Source organism: Fukomys damarensis, unplaced genomic scaffold, assembly GCF_012274545.1.
Source record: "Fukomys damarensis isolate Sample0158 unplaced genomic scaffold, DMR_v1.0_HiC HiC_scaffold_8, whole genome shotgun sequence".
In the NCBI taxonomy this organism is placed as follows: domain Eukaryota; kingdom Metazoa; phylum Chordata; class Mammalia; order Rodentia; family Bathyergidae; genus Fukomys; species Fukomys damarensis.
In genome coordinates, this window is record NW_022900920.1 from 32,985,972 (window position 1) to 32,999,790 (window position 13,819).

The 13,819-nt window shown below is 39.8% G+C and overlaps 1 protein-coding gene across 5 annotated transcripts in view; it reads right to left on the reverse strand.

Annotated features, from left to right (window-relative positions):
- Positions 1 to 13,813, reverse strand: part of Btrc (beta-transducin repeat containing E3 ubiquitin protein ligase) — a 184,102-nt gene extending 170,289 nt beyond the window's left edge. For all 5 annotated transcript variants that reach the window (XR_004516321.1, XM_010626387.3, XM_033761463.1 and 2 more), the window contains exon 1: positions 13,679 to 13,813. The gene's annotated coding sequence lies outside the window, so the exon portion shown is untranslated. The remainder of the gene's footprint in view (positions 1 to 13,678) is intronic.
- Positions 13,814 to 13,819: the final 6 nt, after the last annotated feature.

Sequence of the window (13,819 nt, forward strand, 5' to 3'; positions counted from 1 at the left end):
TGGGGTCAGCGGCCGTGTCCAGTTGTCTGCTGGGGCCTGCTGCTCACAGTCCTTGGCTCCTGCTATGCTCCCCTCTGGAGCCTGCAGCCACAGGCTGGGCTGCCACCTGCGGGCAGGTCACACACACAACCTCTTCCACCACCCCTTCCACACCAAGGACCCTGGGAGGAGGCAAGTCCAGCCCCTTCAGTCAGCTCACCTGGGGACTGGCGTAGAGACATTGTTTCACAGGATCAAAATAGGTGTTTCACTCGGCATTAAAGTCCTCTTTCTTGTTAGAATGACTGTGGTCATTCTTTTCTCTCATTTCTTTTTCTGGGTGGTAGGGGGTACAATACTAGGTCCTAAATCCAGGGCCTTCACACTGAGCTACATCCCAAACCCTACTTGTTTTTTAATTTTGAGAAAAGCTCTTGCAACCCTCCTGCTTCAGCCTCCCTCCCTGAGTGCTAGGATTATGAGCATGTGCCCGGGTAGTGATCCAGGGATCACTCTTTTTTACATATTGGTGTGTAGGAAAAAAAAAGCTTGTTAGCTTTGTAAATCTGTGTAGGTAGTACAAATTCTTTTGCAATATTTTATTAACCTGTTAAATGAAAGTCTGAAAACAAAACATGCATTCCTACAAAAAACACTATGTATCTGACAAAGAATTTGTATGCTGCAGAAATAAAAAACAGAACAAATCTATTTTTAAAAAAAGGCAAATAAATAAAAAACAATGGCCAGGACTTAAGACCGCAAAATATGTCTAAACAGCCACTGAACCAAAGGTGCTAGGCTGTAGTAGTTGCGAGCAAAATGCAAAATAGTACAATAGTGCCATTCACCCACTACAATTGCTACAATGAAAAAAGTATAAAGTGTAGCAAGAATGTGCAGCAACTGGGACTCCTGCTGCTAAAGAAAATGGAAGTTCCATAGTATCTACCAAGCTAAACATTCTCCAGTGCTAGCTATAAGGCAGCAATTCCACACCTACATAAAGTATACATGCAACAGAAAAATGTACTATGTCCAAGAAAAAACATGTACATTATTCATAACAATTTAAAGTAACCAACATCCAGAAATATCCAAAGGTACATCAAGTCCAGAATGACCAGGGCTGGAGGTGTAGTTTAGAGAGGAGCATGTACAAGGCCCTAGGCTCACTCCCCAGTACCAAATAAATAAACTAGTTTACAGAATGTTTTTTCTCATGATGGAATACTACCCATCATAAGAATGAGCATAGAAAACCTGAATCTTCTTACATACAAAAATATTCTTACATACAATCTTCACACAATTGAAAAAAAAAAAAAAAAAAAAAAAAAAAAAGCCTGACGCTAAAGAAAACATAATAGAACGATCCCATTTATATGAGGTTAAATACCAATAAAAGTTAAACTAATGTACAGGTAATAGAGGTCAAGATAGTGGTGTCCTTTGGAGGAGGGAGATGTTAAAGTGGGGCATGAAGGAAACTTCTGGAGTGCTTATAATACTTTATTTCTAATCTAGGTGATTGTTACATAGATGCATGCAGTGCATACAAACTCACTAAGCTATATTCTTATGTGTATTTGTTTGTTTTTTTTTATTTTTTGTTTTGTTTTTTGGTACCGGGGATCAAACTCGGGTCCCTGTGCTTGCGAGGCAGGCGGCAGAACCACTGAGCCAAATGTAGTTGAGACTGACCTGGAACTCACTACGTAGCCCAGGCTGGTCTTGAACTCCCAGCAATCCTCCAGCCTCAGCTTCCCAAGAGCTGGGATTACAGGCGTGCACCACCACGCCCGGCCCTGTGTATATGTATTTTACTTCAATTAAAAAAAAAGGTTTACAAAGACATACATACACAAAATCCACCACAATACTCAAGTAAAGATCTAATCAAACTTGTATTCAGCCTGAACTCCCCAATCCCTCAATGTATCTTCTTCTTGTCTGCTACATACCCATGTTGAAGGCATACTTGTCTGTCTACTCACCACCCGTAAAACTCACCCTGTGCCTGCCAATCTCGGGAAAAAAAATCACTCCATCTTTTTGAAATACTCACTCAGACATGAGTCTGTCAAAATCTATTCTTCAAGATCTAAAACAAAGCTTAAAACTTCCAAAGAACTCTCCAGTTAAAACTAATTTCCCCGCTGGGGAGGCTGAAGCAGGAGGATCACAGCCAGTTCAAGGCCAGCCTGGGCTACATACAGGTCTCAAAATAATAACAACAACAACAATTTCCCTTCTCTTATCTTCTATTACACTTTGTGCATTTATTTTAGCACTACCAAAGTGTGCCTTAAGAGATATCTAAACATCTTACATTAGATTATGAATTCTAGAGAAAACTCATGACCCAACTCCCACGAAATACAATGTTTTGCACTCAATTTATGCTCACATTTTAAAAACCAAATCACATTGCATGCCAACTATCATTCATGACCTCACTTTCAGTTTATCAAGCCACTGATTTTTTTTCTCTAGAGCTTATTGCTGAGTTTATATAATAGGCAAATGCAGTGATCCATTACAACGTAGTATCACCTTATAGTCTTAAGTTTCCAATGAAAACTATGGATAGACATATGCATACTTTATATACAGCATAAAATGGCAATGAACACCTCATTCATAATTGGCAATTTAGAATTTAAAATGAACTGAGGGGGAAAAAAAGAGACTTTTATTTATAAGAGGTAAGACCACCAGGTGTGACAGAACACGCTGGTAATCCCAGCATACAAGAGGCTGAGTGAGGCAGGAGGACTGCCTCAAGTTCAAGGCCAGCTTGGGCTACATAGGGAGTTCAAGGACATACTGAGTTAAAAAAACAAAAACAAAAAATAATCTTGGTCTCAAAAAAACAAGCAAAAATAATAATAATAAAGACACAAGATTAGAGGTCAGAGTGAGGAATCTGTTCAATCAACCACTGTGAGCCCACTGACCAGTACAGATTCTAGAATGCAGCTGGGGATCAAGTGAGGGTCTTCACTTTCAGTATTTGTTCTACGAACACATAGAACCTATACACTAAATTTTAGTTTTTCTGATTAAATATAATATTCATCAAAAAAGAAGATGGAAAACATTAAAGAATTTTTTTTAAAAGCTGGGCAGGTACACAGCTGGGCTGACTACACAGGAGGATCCCCAAGTTCAAGGCCAGCTTGTGCAACTTTGTGAGACCCTATCTCAACATAAAATAGAAGGGTGGGGATACAGCTCAAAACTCCCTGCATTCAGTCACCACTGATGGGAAAAAAAACAACAACAACTAAAGAAATAAAAAAATCACCTAAGAAATGTTTTTTGTATGTGTTTACTAGTATAAGACCACTAAATATTTTGGAATATCACCCATAATCCAACAATTTACAAATAAGCACATTTTAGTATACAATGGTACCTCTTTTCAAAAATGTTTCTGCTTGCAAACAATTTGGTTTACAAACAGAAGAGTTTCACAAAATTTTGTTTTTGTTTGCAAACTCAACATTGGGTAGAAAGCGTGGCCCCAGCCATTTTCCCACACAAACATAAACACGGCCATCTTTTCCAAAATCGTAAAACAAATTAAGTTTGTGAACCAAAGCACCACTGTACTTGCTGAATGCAAGGATGTATGCATCCATACTATAAAAACATTTATCCGAACAGACATTTCTCAAAGAAGTAGAAACAGCAAATAAACATATTAAAAAATGTTCAGCATCATAGGTCATTCAAAAGATGCAAATGAAAACGCTGAGATTCTACCGCACCCCAGAAAGATGGCTGCTATTAAGAAATCAATTAATAACAAATGCAGGCAGGACTCTGGGGTAAAAGAACCCTTCTCCATTGTTCATGGGAGTGTACACTGGTGCAACCACTGTGCAAATCAATGTGGAGATTCCTCAAACAACTAGGACTGGAAGTCCCATTTGACTCAGCTATTCCCCTGCCGGGTATCTTCCCAAAAGAATTAAAAGAATCATACCACAGTGATATATGCAAACCCATGTTTATAGCAGCACAGTTTATAATAGCTAAAACTTGGAAACAGCCCAATTGCCCAACAACTGGAGAATGGATAAAGATGTGTTTTTTGGTTTTTTTTTTTTAATAAAATGAAGCACTACTCAGCCATAAATACTGAAAAATTAGAGACATTTATAGCTAACTGGATGCAAACTGAGGCCATACTTTTAAGTGAAATAAACACATGTGTAAACACTGAATAGTTTCCCTGGTGTGAGAAACAAAGTGTAAATAAGAATAAAAATGTGTAACAGAGGGGCTGGAGATTTAGCTCAGTGGTTCCACCACCTGTCTGGCAAGCTCAAGGACCCGAGTTTGAACCCCGGTACCAAAAAAAAAATGTATAATAGATCATGTAAAATAGGAAGAAAAGACCCGAAGGGGAAGGGGAAGTGGGAGCAGTAGGGGAAAGGAAGGAAGGGAAAGGAATAAATGTGAGAAAAGGGGGAAACATCATCCACATCCCGGATGCTGAGATAGGAGAATCATGATGTCAAGGCCAGGATGGGTTACTTAGAGAGTTCCAGGGCAAGACCCTGTCTCAAAAAAACAAAAAACAAAAAACAAAGACAAAAACAAGTGTGCATGGTGAAACACACCTGTAATGCCAGCAGTTGGGAGGCTAAGATCACTGAGCGATCCAGGCAGCCTGAACTACATAGTGAGATCCTATCTCAAAAATAAAATAATAAAATAAAGAGTTTGAGACCAGACTGAACTACACAGTGAGTCTTGGTCTCAAAAAAAAAAAAAGAATACCATGGGCCGGGTATTTGGCTCAGTGGTTCGGCCACTTGCCTCACAAAAGCAAGGTCCCCAGTTCAATTCCCAGTACCCCCCCAAAAGCATCGGATCTTTGTAACCTCGAATCTAGGTACAGAAAAACTTTAAACCTATGACCTTGATACAAATACCATTACAGTGAAACTGTTACACATCATTGAAATGACATCCATGTTAGCCCTCACAAAGTCAAATAATAGCACTGCAACAGTGCTGAATTTCTCAAACCATCATAATTTCCTTTGTGCTTTTTTTCCCATAAAACATAATACAAAGATATCTTCTATATTACATTGTGATTCAGAGACTATCCAACCAACAATCAAAATGAGAAAGTACTAGTTGGGATAGTGGGAAGAATGGGGAGCAGAAAGCATGCCTAACTGTCAGAGTAAGCATCTTATAAATATTCTAAAAATCAATGTGGGGCCAGGGACAGAGCTCAGTGGCACAGGGCCTGCCTGGCAAGTGTGAGGTACTGAGTTCGATCCCCAGTACAAAAAAAAAAAAAAAAAAATCAATTTTGCACTGGACTTTTATAACACATTGTTACTGTAACAGATTACTGTACAAATTACTCTCCTGTTTGACTTTGGGCTTGATCATGTGATTTGCTTTGCTAAATGAAAAGAAAATTAGTGACGTAATTCATTCAGTGGCTCAATGGGTCTTGCTCTCCTGTGCCTCTGCTGTGGCTAAGAGAAGAGTTTCCCTGAGAAGTCACTGCCTCTTTAATTCGAAACCCACAATCATATGTACAACAGTACCATCTAGATTTTCCAATACAGTCCCTGACTTATGAACAAGCTCCCTTCCAGGAGAATGTTCCTAAATCAGACTCATTCCTACACTGAACAAAGTGCTCTTACATATCTTTGATACAAATAGACAATTCAAAACATAGAAAAGGCAAATGTAAGGTCCATCCTTAAGTTTATAACTCCAGTGTTCCTAAGTGAGAGACTTAACTCTACCCAGAATGACCACAAATTCATGAGTGTATAATTCTACCATTATATACTTAACATATTTTGCAGTTCATTATTTTTTTATAGCAAAACATTTATTGGTGGGGCCGGGGATTTAGATCAGTGGTTCTGCCGGCTGCTTAACAAGCACGAAGTCCCAGGTTCGATTCCCAGTACCAAAACAAACAAACAAAAACATTTATTGGTGCATTTCAGGCATACATAATGCGAACACTTGTCTCATAGGGAATCTGCACCTGTACATGGTACATCCCGTCTCTTTTATCCCACCCCCGCAAGCCCCTTCTTCTATGTACAAAAGCTTAGTTTCCATTTTTCCTTCTATTTTTTATTTTTCTTGTCCCCCTCCTTCCTTTCTCCGTCCCCCTTCCCTGGTTCCCCTTCCCATTTTAACATTTTCTTTCATTTTTCCAAAATCTATTATACATTTTAGTCCTTATTTCCACTTTTGGTTTCTCACACTAGAGAAACAATGCAGTACTTAAACATGTGTGTCTGATTTATTTCACTTAAGAATATGGTCTCAAGGCCCCCATTTAGTTTGCAGTACTTAAACATGTGTGTCTGATTTATTTCACTTAAGAATATGGTCTCAAGGCCCATCCATTTAGTTAGAAATGTCTCAAGCTCATCCTTCTTTATGGAAGAGTATTACTCTGTTATATAATAAACCACACCTTCGGGCCGGGGATTTAGCTCAGTGGCACTGTGCCTCCCTTGCAAGCACAAAGTCCTGAGTTTGATCCACAGTACCAAAAAAAGAAAACACACACATCTTTACCCACTCCTCAGTTGATGGGCATCTGGGCTGTTTCCAAGATTTAGCTATTACAAACTGTGCTGCTATAAATATGAGTGTGCATATATCTACAGTATAACTGCAGTTCTTTATTAAATAGCAATAGTTAACTGATACATTGATACCGTAACACCATAAAATCACAGTATTTCATCTCTACTTCAAAAGATGGGAAAATCTGTATGTAAATCTCGACTGCAACCCTTCCACTCTGGCCACCATCTGACTACAAGGAAATACGACAACATATATGACTTGTTTACCTGTTCTTTGAAGATGAAGTACAAAGTACTGAGAGCTCTCGAGTCAGATGGCCTGGGATTGAGCTCAGGCTCCTTGCTGGCAGAGTGACTGAGCAAGCTACTTAACCTCTCTGGAATTAGTTTCCTTATATGAAAAATGAGAGAAATAATAGTACTGAATCTACCTCATGGGATTATTGAGAGAATTAAATAAAATAATGTATGTGAAAACTTAGAACAGTGTATTTAGAACAGCACATAATAATAATAAAATAGGGACTACAGAGGTTAGCTCAGTGACATAACAAGCATGAGACCCAGGGTTCAATCCCCAGTACAATAAAAGAAAATAATAAACTGGGTGAGATGGTACACACCTGTAATCCCAGAACTCTAGGAGGGTGAAGCACGACTGCAAGTTTGAACTCAGCCTGGGCAACTTAGCAGAACCTTTTCACAAGGAAAAAAAAAATTAAAAAGAGCTGGGAACATAACTCAGGGTAAAGGCCCTGGGCTCATCCCCTAGTACCACATTGGTGGTAGAGTGGTGAACATAGCTGCCTTCCAATCCCCTGTACTGAGGAAAAACAAATAAATAAACAAAAGTTGTTAGCTAGTCTTATCTGATTATATTAACAAAAAACTTCTTCCACTTCTGCTGTGTTATCCTGTTACTGACACCATGTCAAGCCAGGTTGTAAGCCTCTGAGTAGAAAATTTTGGCAAGCACTGTACACCCTAAGAGGGGAGTCGAACCACAGAGAGGGTCACGGCTCCAAAAGGAAATTCCAAGTTAAAAGGTTCACCTAAGTGAGAAGCAATTCTCCAAACCATGGGGCTTTCGCTCTCAAACTTACCCACCCCACCCTGACCACATATTAACACAATCCAGAAAGAATGGTAAAATCTCAGGGAACAAAGATACCATACTCCTAGTTCAAAACTCATCTATTTTTATTGGAGTCCCCTATAAAATATCAATCAGGCTTTGGAAACCAAAGGGAATATGCCTCAGCTTGGTCTAACTAACCACAGATCCCAGTATAGCTGGATACTGAGGAATACTTGCTGAAACTTAAGATACCCGTGGACCTTCCTCATAGATTGCTTGCTCCTGCACTGCCAATTTTAGGGTGCTCAGATTAATTTACTAAGCAGAGAAGAAGACATCTATTTGGTTCTGGGAATTAAACATAAGAGCTTTAATTTCTTCATATTAACTAATCTGTTATTTTTATTTATTTATTTTTGAGACAGGGTCTTGCTATAGTGCTGTGGTCTGAAAGCAATACACAGCCCAGGCTGCTCTCAAAGTCAGCGTACTGCCTTACTCTCTCAAGCAGCGGGTGATAAATGTACTCTGTCATGCCCAGCCAGGCCTGTAGATCTGGGTAAATGTTTTCTGTTTTACCAATCCATTGCTTCTCATCATACACACGTATTGAAATATAACAAGGAAGTAGATTCTAAAGGAAGGACAGTCTAAAGTATTTTAATACCACAAAGATTTTTTTCTTCTTCATACTCATTCTATTATGCCATTTACCATAATTTTACTTATACTTGATCAAGATCTTATATAATAACCTGTTTCACTTTAATATAATTTATCTGCTTCCTTTCAGGATTTAAACCACAAACAAATAATGTAGAACAAGTAGTCTCTCTCTCTATATATATTTTTTTGTTGTTGTTGTTCTTTTGTTTTGGTTTTGGTACCTGGGATTGAACTCAGGTAAGTAGTCTTTTTTAAAAGTTCATTTCCTAACTCAGCAATAAAAAATTCCGAACAACAATTCAAAATAAAAATTTCCCCCATATTAATTCCCTTTCAATAATTTATTTTGAGCTGGGCATGTTGATGTGTACCTGAAATCCCAACTACTTGGGAAGCTGAAGCAGGATTATTTGAGCTCCGAAATTCAAGGGCAATATAGCAAAACCCCATCACACACACTCACACACACACACACACCTATTAAGAGCAGCTTTTACAAACACAAATCTAGAAAATTAGCACAAAGAATTGTAACTTACTTACTTATAATTTCATATCTTAATGCCTACAGAAGAGTAGCCAAAAAGAAACTTTGAAGTTGGGCATGTTGGTGCACACCTGTAATCCCAGCACTCGGGAGGCTGAGGCAGGAGGATCGCTGTGAGTTCGAGACCAGCCTGGGCTACATGGTGAATTCCAGGTCAGTCTCAACTACACAGTGAGACTCTGTCTCAAAAAAAGGAACTTTGCAAGTTATTCATTTTAAAGTGTAATTTGCTTTTAGATATCTGTTTCTCAAGTAAGTGAAGAAAGTTACTGAGTCATATTAATTGACCCAGCTTACGACTACAATGACATCAAGGCAAGTCATGTAGACCACACAAATTCCTTGAGACCTAAAAAAGACACCTCTGAAGAATTCCTAGTGTCACTATCCGCAAACTCAGCTGATCTTTCTTATTTCTAGCCTCAACATCCAATAGAATAGCATCTGTGGTACAGGCTCAAAACGTAGCCCCCACAACTCCCTCCTCCCTGTTGCTTGCCACTCTTGCCATGAACAAGTAGAGATTATTTCCCATACATACACCTATCCCTCTGACTCAGATGGCCTTTACCAGATTTGGCCAATATACATTCTTGAACTTTTAAATCTAGGACTTAAGTGGTTTGACAATTTCTATTTCCTGTTTCCTGGAATAACACTCCTTAGAACCCAGCCACCATGATTTAAGGAAACTCAAGCAGCAAGAGAGAGGCTGGTACATAGCAGTGAAGGCCTATTATGGATGGTCTTGATGTCCTCCAAAGCCTCATGCGGTCATAGGTGGGCCTTTCTCAGAGGTGGCTGGATCTAGAGTATGACTGATTCATGGTGCAATGCTAGGATACAGGGTGCTAGGATTAAGGGTGGGTGATTACTAAACCAGTCCACTGATTGGTTTGGCACCACCCTAATCCCGGTAGCCTGGACACAATATAAGGACAAAAAGAGGTTTGTTTTGTCCCTTGTTGCTTTGCTACCTTCTGCCCACAATGAAATGTTTCTCTTCTATAATGCCCCTCTGCCATCAGGCCTTGGAGCCAGCTGATTATGCACTGAAAACTGTACAGTGAGCTAACTAAACCTTTCTCCCTTTAACTCTGAGCATCAGGTATTTTGTCTCAGCAATGAGAAAACTAAGACAAGGTCCTAGCTGAACTCTCAGCTGGGAGTCAGCCATGTGAAGACAGGCACTCAGTGAGTTAATTCCAGCCACACGGGCACCCTAGCCACCACACCAAGTGAAGCAGAAAAACCACCTAATTTGAGGTAAATAATATACTTATTTTTTAAGCTATTAAGTTTTGAGGTTGTAGCTTGTTACACAGCCATATTCATGTTTTATACAGTTTCGGTTACCAATTCAATACATTACTATTATTCAATGTAATACATTACCTTACAATAAAAGCCTGTATGAGGGGCAGAGTGTAGTTCAGTAGTTATCTAGTATGGGAGGCCCTGGGTTTGATCCTCAGCATCACAAAAAGAGAACAATTCTGTCCTAAAATGATTTTATCTAAGTTTTTTTTTTTTTTTTTGAGACAGAGTCTCACTATGTAGTTGAGACTGACCTGGAACTCACTATGCAGTCCAGGCTGGTCTTGAACTCACAGCAATCCTCCTGCCTCAGCCTCCCGAGTGCTAGGATTACAGGCATGCACCACCACGCCTGGCGATTTTATCTAAATTTCAAGTGTTCCCCCATTTGATTCTGTGACTGGTTGGACAAATATATACATATCCTATTTTTAAAAGTAAATGTCAATTTTCCCTCAGCTTTTTAAAAATATATATGGGTGATGTAAAATAGGGCCTGTATTCCAGTCCTTGTTTATTTTTACTGAGATTTACACTATGTTGACTGAGGAAGTATTCTTAAGAAAGGTGCTTGAGGACCTGTTAAAGCTGAATGAGGCATCAGCACATAGGTCATTTCATATAAACTACTACTTTGATGTTACTTACTTTTAAAAGTTAAACAATTTGCATACAGCACTTTTCATAAGTATCCAAGGATAAGCTTTATGTCTGGACCATGTGTGAAGTATGGTCAACTCCCAATTAGCAATCTTGTTAAAAAGATTTTATTGTATCTTTTTTTTTTTTTTCTTTTTTTTTGGTTTTTTTGAGACTATGTAGTTGAGACTGACCTGGAACTCACTACGTACCTCAGGCTGGTCTCTAACTCACAGTGATCCTCCTGCCTCAGCCTCCAGAGTGCTGGGATTACAGGTGTGTACCACCATGACCGGCAATAAGATTTTATTGTAAAAGCCGTCATTAAAGTACTACATTAATGTAATGAGTGCATTGATAAGAGCATCCATTTCAGGTTGGCATTCCAAACAAATTTTGCCTTTTTTTTTTTGTACCAGGGACTAAGGACCTTGCATTTGTGAGGCAGGTGTGATGCCACTGAGCTAAATCCCAGCACCAACAAATTTTACTAAGTATGGATCAAAACATCTATATCAAAATTGTTACTAGTGAGTCACAATTAGAAGGAAAAAGTAAAACCAGAATAAAACCAAACACTAAACAAAAAGTTCAACTGACTAAAAAGCATGGAACCAATCGCTTTTCGGCCTTTCAGCTCAGATCAAGTGTATGAAGCACTTCCATGTATACTGTGCACTAGCTACTCAATACAAGCTCAAAAGGTATCTTGTCTTGGAAGTGACTGTAAACAGACGCTCTAGCAAGGCCGATGGGACCAAAGGGAAGCTGTGACTCACTGAGACTCACAGGGAAGCTGTTACAGAGCTAAGCACACACCATATCTCTAACTCCCAGTCCTCTGCTGGTCTTACTAAGGTGCCACTCCTCATGACCCTCTTCCAACTGGCCTTTTCTCAAACAGCAACCACAGTGGTAGGCATGACTAAAAATGAAAGTAACTAAAATTAAAGAAAAAATCGGCTCCAAGCAACGGAAACTAACTCGATGTTTAATAACGTGTGGTACCCAGACGCGACAAACTACTACGTGGCACTCCAGGTCTGCTTCAACTCTGTCAGGAGGCCACCCTGCAGTCAGTCACCGGTACAAAGCAGAGACCAAGTAGCGAGAATATTCCAAAGCTGAGGTAAAGAGAAGTGGAAGAGGGTGACCTCATAATGTCTCTTTATGATCTAAGTTGTACTCCATAAATCTCACCCAAGTATCACAGTTAGGATTAAGTCAATCCTTTAAACAGGAAAGTAAAAATAAGCAGCTACCACTTTTCTGCTTTTGTTTGCTGTTGTTGGGGTTTGTCTATTTGTTTTTAAGCAGGTCTTATTGTGTAGCCTAGACTGGCCTCAAACTAGTGATCCTCCTGCCTCAGGCTCTAGAGTGCTGGGATTACAGGTGTGCAGACACCATACCCAGCTGCTAGCAACTACCACTTTCTGACTTAAATCTAGATGCTGGCTAAAGAGAAAAGGCAACTTTCACTTCTAAAATCCAAAAAATTTCGGTGTCTCCTCTCAGTATTTTAGAATTTTAATACTAAGCAGAAATTCAGTAAATGTCTTCAAAAGCAACAGGGTTTTGTTAATGACACATTTCAATTTTACTTCTTGTTAATTTATGTATTTGAGGTGTTAGGGAATGAACCCAGAACCTTTGAACTTAACTACATCACCAGCCCCCTTTTAGTTTTTTTGTATTGAGACAGGGTCTTGAAAAGTCATTAATGGGCCCAGGTTGGGCTTCAACATGCAATTTTCCTGCCTCAGCATCCCAGGGATGCGTCACCATGCACAGTTTACACTTGAACGTTAATCAGGTGGGGATTTTTGGTGGTGGTGGGGATATTGGGTTTTTCTGACACAGCGTCTCCCTATAAATTCTAGAATGGCCTCAAACTCCCAGCACTCTTCCTGCCTCAGCTTCCTCAGTCTTGGCATTACAGGCATGCACCACCACACTTAGCTAGCTAATCAAGTGTTTTCAAAGGTACTAGTATAAAATAAAGCTTAGTCTGGGTATGGTGGCAGACACCTGTAATCCCAGCACTTTCGCCTTGAGCTCAAGGTCAGCCCCAGTTACACAGTGAGTTCAAGAACAACCTGAACTACATGGTGAGACCCTGCCTCAGAAAATAAAGTTTTAGGGCCAGGGATTAGCTCAGTGACACCTGAGATCAATCCCCGGCACCAAAAAAGTTAAAATAAAATAAAAATTTAAATTTAACCACTTATCTACAAAAATATTCTTGGAAATGAGGCAGTTTAAAGCCTAAATTCACTGAGTTTGTTATGATGTTTTAGGCAAAGACTGAATTTGGTGTTATTTAACGAAGATTGGAAATAATAGGTCACAATTACTTCTGAAAAAGCAAGACCTGCGGGCACGGTGGTGCATGTCGGTAATCCCAACACTGGGGAGGATTATCACAAATTTGGGGCCAGCTTGGGTTGCACAGCAAGACCCTGTCTCAATCCCCCTCCGCCGCAAAGAAAAAGCAAAAAATCAAGACCTGACTGCAAATAACGTCCCTAAGGCCACCTGTTAAGCTAAAAGTCTATACAGTCCATCATTTTTTAATTGTAACCCCAGTATGGTTTTACACCTAGGATATAGAAGCATCAGATTAAAGACGTCAAATATCAGACTATAAAAATTCGCCAAAATAAGCATAGCAAAAGAAAAGGATAATACAAAGTTAAAGCAACAGGCTTTAAGGAGTTTAAATATACCCACAAATCCCAACCCAAGTTCGCACTATACTTCAGCCCGAAGCCGAGGCGAAAGCCATCTCGGAGACCGCGCCCAGCTGCCTACCGGCCGCCCTTCAGCCCCAATTTCCTCATCGACCCTCACCTCCGGCGGACTCCGGGCCTCTCCCTCCAGCACCTCCACAGTTTACTGCCTCACGGTTCGGCTTTAAGTTCCTTCTGACTCCTCATATTCACCCTGACCCCAAGCTTCGGTACCCGCTCTGCGGACCGGGACAGGGCGCCA